Raw genomic sequence first — 8544 nt, forward strand, 5'->3', positions numbered from 1 at the left:
GATCTTTAAATAGTTAATTTATTATCTCTGTTCCTGTCTGGGCTGCAATTGCTTTAGCTCTCGGCAGGTGGGTCTATTTGAATGGTAAACCGATGCAGGCAGAGGTACCTCAATCTGTATGAATTAGTGCAACATCAAGTAACTGGACCTAGATGGAGACTAGATTCCCCCAATGAGAAACAAACAGGAGCAATCTTGACGGCAGGGATATTTTACCGGGGAGCCTGTGTCCTGGCAGCAGTCACGGCCTCTGCTGTGTTGCCAATTTTTTGAGCAGTCAGCCTTGAGGTTCTAAGGCTCACTGCTTGATTGCTGGAAGATTCAGTGAGCTTACCTCAATAGGTTTCCCTGCTGGAAGTCCTTTTAATCTGTATTTCATTCCACCTTGTTGAGAAGAGGTTCCAGTGGTCCTCCGATCTGATTGAGGCCTTAATTGAATCATTTTGCCAACCACTTCTGAGTTGTGTCTACCAATTCCTTTGGAAACCCAACTCTCAGGAACGTACCTGGAGCCAGCCTGAGAGAGAGCACCAGGGAGCCATGCCACCAGATTTTCCAGCTGTTCTCCTCTCCCTATATTTTCGAAGCCACCTCTCACAATTCAGGGGAGTTCCACTGAATAAATGCCAACTAGCTTCAGACATTTCCTGGCTCTAATCAAGGATATCTTTAATCAACACTCAGAAATGGCTCCATCTGAACTTTGTCCACGTTATTTCACTGGGAGCAGAAACTGGCGAGGTTCTACCAGATAGAAATTACATTGGCTTTGGGTGTTGCAACCACATTTGTTGACTCAATTAACAAACTTTGAGATTGCACAAACTTTGAGTTTTAACAGGACTGCTTCGGCCACAGGTTTAAGACTAACCATTCATTGGAAACGCAGTTATCATCAGTCAGCAACACAACACAACGTGGCCAGCTGTCTAGGAACAAACCTGGTGGTAAGGCCACCAAAATTGTCCATAACGAGCCATAGCTGAGTCCCCCAGTGGTAATTTTGCTATGTGATACACTGCTGAACCTTACAACCGAGAAATCCAACGTTCAACCCCAAATTTATACTGCATTTTTGTTTCCAGCTACCCAAGAGAGACTCAGCGGATAGCTGCAATGCCCTTCAGCCGATAAGGGAAAACCGACCATGATATCTGCTCATGATCACCATCTACTCAGCCTACTGCTGCAAGAGTACATTAATCATTCTTATATTTTTACTTCAAAAGAACAAGAGGTTTTCAATTCATATTGGATCTGAGATTCTTGAACATGAATTACTACAGATTTTTCAGCCTATTTTCTAAGATCATGAATGTTGTGAATTAGCTGGGAGTTGCACATGAGTTTCTGAATCTGTTCTTTTAATCTGATGGAAGTGGTGAGTATTTGGATGTGCCAAAATTACAAGCACTAACAACCCCATAGCTGAGTTGCGGATAACCTTTAACAAGCTAGATTGTACATTTCTATGAACTCAAATTTCACTGTGAGTGATTCTCCATGTTTACAACAACTTATACCTGAACAAAACAAACAGGAACAGGAGTAGGCCAATCAGCCCCTTGAACGTAATTATCAATAAGTAAGATCCTGGTAGATTTGGTGTGGTCTTGCCTCTAATTTCCTGCCTGGCCCCATAACCTTTGATTTCTTTGTAGATTTAAAATCTGTTACAACTCAACCTTGAATATATTCAACAACACAGTCTCCACTACTCATTGGGATAGGGAATTCTAAAGATAAGTTTGATTTGATTCATTATTGTCACATTTACCTAGGCGCAGCAGGCAGATCATGCCACATGAGGTGCATGAGGGTATTGGAACTAAGTGAGGAATGCAATGTTACAGTTGCGAAGAAGGTGCACAGAGAGCAAGATCACCAATAAATTTAAAATTTGAGAGATCCATTCAGAAGTCTAATGACAGTGGGGAAGAAGCTGTTCTTGAATCTGTTGGTTCATGTGTTGAAGTGTTTGCATCTTCTGCGTGACGGAAGAGGTTGGAAGAGATTATAACCTGGGTTGGGGGCTCTTTGATTATGTTGGCCATCTTAAGAAACTCCTCCATATCTCCATCTTAAATGAAAGACGTCTTTTCAACCTACACCCTCTAATTCTGATTTCCTCACTAGAGTTAGCATTGTTTCAGCTTTCACCCTGTTAACCACCTCAGAATCTTGAATGTTTCAATAAGTTCATCTCTCATTCTTATAACTCCAAAGAGCATTGGCCCAACCTGCCTAATCTTACCCCATGGACAGCCCACTCATTCCATGAATCTGTCTTATGCACTTTCTCCGAAATATTTTTTTATATTTCAAAAATATACTTTATTCATAAAATACTTTAATGGTCTGTACAGTTGGACATGCCATACATATGTAAACATTCCATTTACATTTACAGGAAAACAGAGTAATCATTCCTATTTACAGGTCTGCTGCAACACTCAGTCGGGGTCAACTCCTTCAGCTGGAAGATCAACAGGTTTCAGACCGCCCAGAGAGCGTCCTTCACCGAGTTGTTGATCCTCCAGGCACAGTTGATGTTCGTCTCGGTGTGCGTCCCGGGGAACAGGCCGTAGAGCACAGAGTCCCGCGTCACGGCGCTGCTCGGGGACGAATCTCGACAAACACCACTGCATTCCTCTCCAGACTTTTTCTGCGTAGGCACATTGCAGAAGGAGGTGACAGTCTCGTCCCCGAAATAACTTTCTCCAAAATATGCCTCTTGTACAAATATGTATCCCCTTAAGTAAGGTAATTGCATACGAGTTCTTCAGGTGTTGTCTCACCAATGCCCTTTACAGTTATAGTGAGATGACCCTTGTTTTACACTCTATCTCCATTCTGTAAAAAACAATACCCTATTTGTCTTCTTAATTTACTGGCATGCCACTTTTTTGTGAATCAAGCACAAGAACACAGGTTCCCTTGTACCACAGTGTTCTGCTATACTCATTTAAAAAACACTCTGCTTTTCTAAACCTGTAAAAAAGAAAACCTCACATTTTATGACTTTATATTCCATCTGGTTTTTTTTAACCTGCTCAATTTATCTATCAATATCACTTTATCCACTGACAGCATGCTTCTTACCTATTATCACATCATAAGCAAATTTGGCTACTATGTAATAGGTACTTTCATCCAAGTCATTAATATAGATTAACATAGGGCAGCACGGTGGCTCAGTGGTTAGCACTGCTGCCTCACAGTGGCAAGGACCCAGGTTCGATTCCAGCATCAGGTGACTGTGGAGTTTGCACATTCTCCCCGTGTCTGCATGGGTTTCCTGCGGGTGCTCCGGTTTCCTCCCACAGCCCAAAGGTGTGCAGGTTAGGTGAACTGATCATGCTAAATTGCCCATAGAGTTGGGGGAATGGGTCTGGGTGGGTTACTCTTCGGAGGGTCGGTGTGGACAAGTTGGGCCAAAGGGCCTGTTTCCACACTGTAGGAAATCTAATCGAGATTACAAATAGTTGAAGCATCAAAACTGACACCTGTGACGTTCCACTAATACCATTTTGCCAACCTGAAAATTACCATTTATGTAAACTTATTTTCCTATTATTTAGCCAATCCTTTTTCGATTCCAATATATTGCCCCAAATACCAATGCTATTAACTCGTGTAGTGATGCCACCATAGTGGGTTGGATCTCAATCAAAGAGATAGAATACAGGAAAGGGATAGAGAGCTCAGTAGCGAAGACAACAATCTCTCCCTCAACGTCAGCAAAGTGAAGGAGTTGGTCATTGATTACAGGAAGCAAAGTGGAGGACATGCCCCTGTCTGTGTCAATGATTGGTGGAAGTGGTTGAGACCTTCAAGTTCCAAGGAGTAAATATCACCAACAGCATGTCCTGATCCATTCATGATGACGCTAGAGTCAAGAAAGCACGCTAACACTTCTACTTCCTCAGAAGGCTAAGGAAATTCGGCATGTCCACAATGACCCTTACCAACTTTTATAGATATTCCATAGAAAGCATCCTATCTGAATGCATCATGGCATGATATGGCTCAAGATCACAGAAAATTACAGAGTTGTGAATGCAGCACAGTCCATTGCACAAACCAGCCTTCCTTCCATAGAGGAAGTGAGGACTGCAGATGCTGGAGATCAGAGCTGAAAATGTGTTGCTGGAAAAGCGCAGCAGGTCAGGCAGCATCCAAGGAGCAGGAGAGGAAGAAGGGCTCATGCCCGAAACGTCGATTCTCCTGCTCCTTGGATGCTGCCTGACCTGCTGCGCTTTTCCAGCAACACATTTTCAGCTTCCTTCCATTGACCCAGCCTACGCTTCCTGCTGCCTCAGGAAAGCAGCCAACATCATCAAAGACCCCTCCCATCCTGGTTTTGTGCTCTCTTCCACCCTTTTCTATAAGATAAAAGATATAAAAATTTTAAAATGCACAACAACAGATTCAAGAACAACTTTTTCCCTGCTGTTTTCATGGTTATGAACGGACCTCTGATATGTTAGAGTTAATCATTCTCTGCACCTTCTTTGTAGCTGTGACACTATATTCTACATTCTGTTTTATGTCCCTGATGTAAATATGTAAGGTATGATTTGTCTGGATAGCACACAAAACAATACTTTTCACTACATCTTGGTACATGTGACGATAAATCAAATCAAATGTATAAACAGTGTTGACATCTTGGAATACAATGAGATGTTTCAGCAAAGCTTTGGACAAGCTGAACTTATATGTAAGAAATAGTTCAATTGGTTGATGAAGAAACTTTGAAGACATCAACAGTAATAAAAACATAGATTGAGTTTTCAGTACTAGTGGGCAACATTTAAAATCCACAGGTAAGTAGTATTGATTTTGGATAGAATATGACCTTTAAGCACTAGGTCAAACTGCATGTTGAAACTTTGCATTGTTGGCTTTAGTTTGAGTGAGTAGCTGGAAATTGAGATGGGATAAGTAACAACAGTGTGAAAATCTAACAGAATGGTTTCAGTTCTATAAACCTTTAGCCACAGAAAGTTTCACCTCATCCATGCCTTGATACCAAACAGTGAGGACCATTTATCAGTGTACATAAGGAAGCTGGTCCCCATATTTACAGTTAATGCTCCCACGTCTCAGTGTTTGATTGGTGAATAGGTGGGAGACCAAGGATGAATCACTAAGACTCGGTAATTGATCATGCCACTGGAGAAGGAGCTTTGTTTTGAGAGATATGGTGCAGCAATTTTAGAACAAATCAGAATGGCAAGTAGTGCTGTGGAGCCATGTCGTGAAAAAAAAACAATGGGAGTGGATGGTTGTGTCAACTATAGGTCAAAGAAAATGTTTTCATTATTGTGACAATCTCATCGTATGTCATTGAAGGTTTTTATCAGGGTCTTAAGGTCATTATTACGGTGTAATAGTGACCAGACTTCAAAAGTACTCATTGGCACTCGTGCCTTGGAACCTTCTAAGGATATTAAAAGTTACATATAAATGCAATTTTTGAAGAAGGCTAAGCCAATCTTGTGGCCTAGAGACCAATATTTTATATACCCTGAAACATATAGAACTCAGGTGTAAATATCAAAAGTAATAATAACAGGGATGAAGGTGTCTGAAATGGACCCCGAAAAGCAGAACAGCTTTGGAAAAGCATCACATCATCCGCTCAGTGTAATGCTTTCTGATAGTCACCATAACTCCTGAACAGAGAAACATGCATAAAAGCTCTTCACTGAAATGCAGTCACATTTATTTTCAGCAAGTGGGTTACCCAAATGTAGCTTCAATGTATTCTATTGTAAATGGTAAAGTAGGTCACGTCTAATTAATCAAGTTGAGCTTCTTGAGGAGGTCAGTACTCATTTCTTAAATAGAAGATCCTCATAAGAGATTCTTAAACAAAACTCACTTGGAATTGAGGACAAAATGACATGCACTGTGTGTTGCACAATAAGTAATGTGAGACAGGATGTTACAAATGGAGATAGATTAAGTGAGTGGAGGAACTAATGCTCTTAGAGTTCAATGTGTGGAAGTGTGAGATCATTCACTCTGAATCCTCAAATCAGCACATTTTATTAATCAAGAGAGAACGATAACTCCCGAAACAGTAAATGGAATTATGTGATGAGATACACAAAAGTTAGTGTATAGGTTAGCTTTTATCCTAATGGAGTTCAAATTCTGAAATGATTTGATTCTTCTTATCTAGAAGTATAGTCAGACTATCTGGAGTACTGTGGTCTGTTTTCGATACCAAATATCAGAAAGGATATATTAGCTTTGAAAGAGACACATTGTAGCTTCACCCATAGCTTAAAGGCTTAACTGATAAAGTGCAGGTTGCATAAACTGCAGAAGGCAATGGCCGGTGGTATTATCACCAAACTATTAATCCAGAAACTCAGCTAATGTTCCTGGCAGCTGATCTGAAAATGTGTTGCTGGAAAAGCGCAGCAGGTCAGGCAGCATCCAGGGAACAGGAGAATCGACATTTCGGGCATAAGCCCTTCTTCAGGAATCTTATGCCCGAAACGTCGATTCTCCTGTTCCCTGGATGCTGCCTGACCTGCTGCGCTTTTCCAGCAACACATTTTCAGCTCTGATCTCCAGCATCTGCAGACCTCACTTTCTCCTAATGCTCCTGGCACCCAGTTTCAAATCCAACCAGTGCCGACAGTGGAATTTGAAATCAATTAACAATGTCTGGAAGTACAAATTTACCATAAAACAATTGCCAATTGTCAGAAAGATGCCACTAAGGTCCTTCAAGGAAGGAAATCTGCCATCCTCACCCAGTCTAACCTACATGTGACTCCACACCCACAGCAATATCGTTTACCCTCAATTGCCTGCTGAAATAGCCTATGCAACCACTCAGTTGTATCAACCGCTATGAAATCTCAATGAAGATATTAAACCAGATGTATCACCTGACATCGAACTAGACCCTAGAAAAGACAACAGAGAAACACCCCTGTTGACCCTAATACTAACAACTGATGGCTAGTACAAAATTAACAGACTGATCAAGCAACAACCTGATATAGCGATACTCACAGAATAATACTTTACAATGTACCAGACACCACCCTCAGCTTCCTGTCCCATCAGAAGCACAGACTCAGCAAAGGTAGTGGTACAGTAGTTTAAAGTCTGGAGGGAATATCCTGGGAGTCTTCAAACTTGACTCTTCACTCCATGATGTCTCATGGCTTCAGGTTAAACATTGGCAAAGAAATCTCCTGTTGATTACCACCTACCTTCCTCCCTCAGCTGAAGAACTCTCTATGTTGAACAACACTTGGAGGAAGCACTGAGGATGGCAAGGGCATAAAATGTACCCCAGATGGGGGGACTTCAGTATCCACCACCAACGGTGGCTCAGCAACAGCACTACTGATCGTGCTGGTCGAGTAACGGGCATAGCTGCTAGACTCGGTCTGCAGCAAGCAATGAGGGAACCAACAAGAGGGAAAAACATACTGGACCTCATCCTTATCAATCTGCCAGCTGCAGATGCACCTGTCCATGACAGTATTGGTAAGAGTGACCTGTTGGAGATGAAAACCGGCTTTCACTTTGAGAAAACCCTGCATCATCTTGTGTGGATAGATCTAGCAACTCAAAACTTGGCATCCATGAGGTGCTGCGGGCCATCAACAGCAGCAGAATTGTACTCCAGCACAATCTACAACCACATAGCCTGGTATATCCCCAACTCAACCATTATCATCAAGCCAGGCATCAACCCTGGTTTAATGAAGAGCGCAGGAGGGCAAGCCAGGAGCACCACCTGAAAATGCGTGTCAATCTCCTGAAGCTACCAAGCCGGACCTTTCACATGTCATGACAATAGACAATAGGTGCAGGAGTAGGCCATTCTGCCCTTCGGGCCTGCACCACCATTCAATATGATCATGGCTGATCATCCTTAATCAGTATTCTGTTCCTGCCTTATCTCCATAACCCTTGATTCCAATATCCTTGAGAGCTCTATCCAACTCTTTCTTAAATGAATCCAGAGACTGGGCCTCCACTGCCCTTTGGGGCAGAGCATTCCACACAGACACCACTCTCTGGGTGAAGATGTTTCTCCTCGTCTCTGTCCTAAATGGTCTACTCCGTATCTTTAAGTTGTGTCCTCTGGTTCGGCACTCACCCGTCAGCGGAAACATGTTTCCTGCCTCCAGAATATCCAATCCTTTAATAATCTTATATGTCTCAATCAGATCCCCTCTCAGTCTTCTAAACTTAAGGGTATATAAGCCCAGTCACTCCAGTCTTTCAGTGTAAGGTAGTCCCGCCATTCCAGGAATTGACCTCATGAACCTACGCTGCACTCCCTCAATAGCCAGAATGTCTTTCCTCAAATTTGGAGACCGGACCTACACACAGTACTCGAGGTGTGGTCTCACCAGGGCCCTGTACAGCTGCAGAAGAACCTCTTTGCTTCTATACTCAATCCCTCTTGTTATGAAGGCCAGCATGCTATTAGCCTTCTTCACTACCTGCTGTACCTGCATGCTTACCTTCATTGACTAGTGTACAAGAACACCCAGA

The sequence above is a fragment of the Chiloscyllium plagiosum genome, chromosome 4 (genome assembly GCF_004010195.1).
Source record: "Chiloscyllium plagiosum isolate BGI_BamShark_2017 chromosome 4, ASM401019v2, whole genome shotgun sequence".
NCBI classification, from domain to species: Eukaryota; Metazoa; Chordata; class Chondrichthyes; order Orectolobiformes; family Hemiscylliidae; genus Chiloscyllium; species Chiloscyllium plagiosum.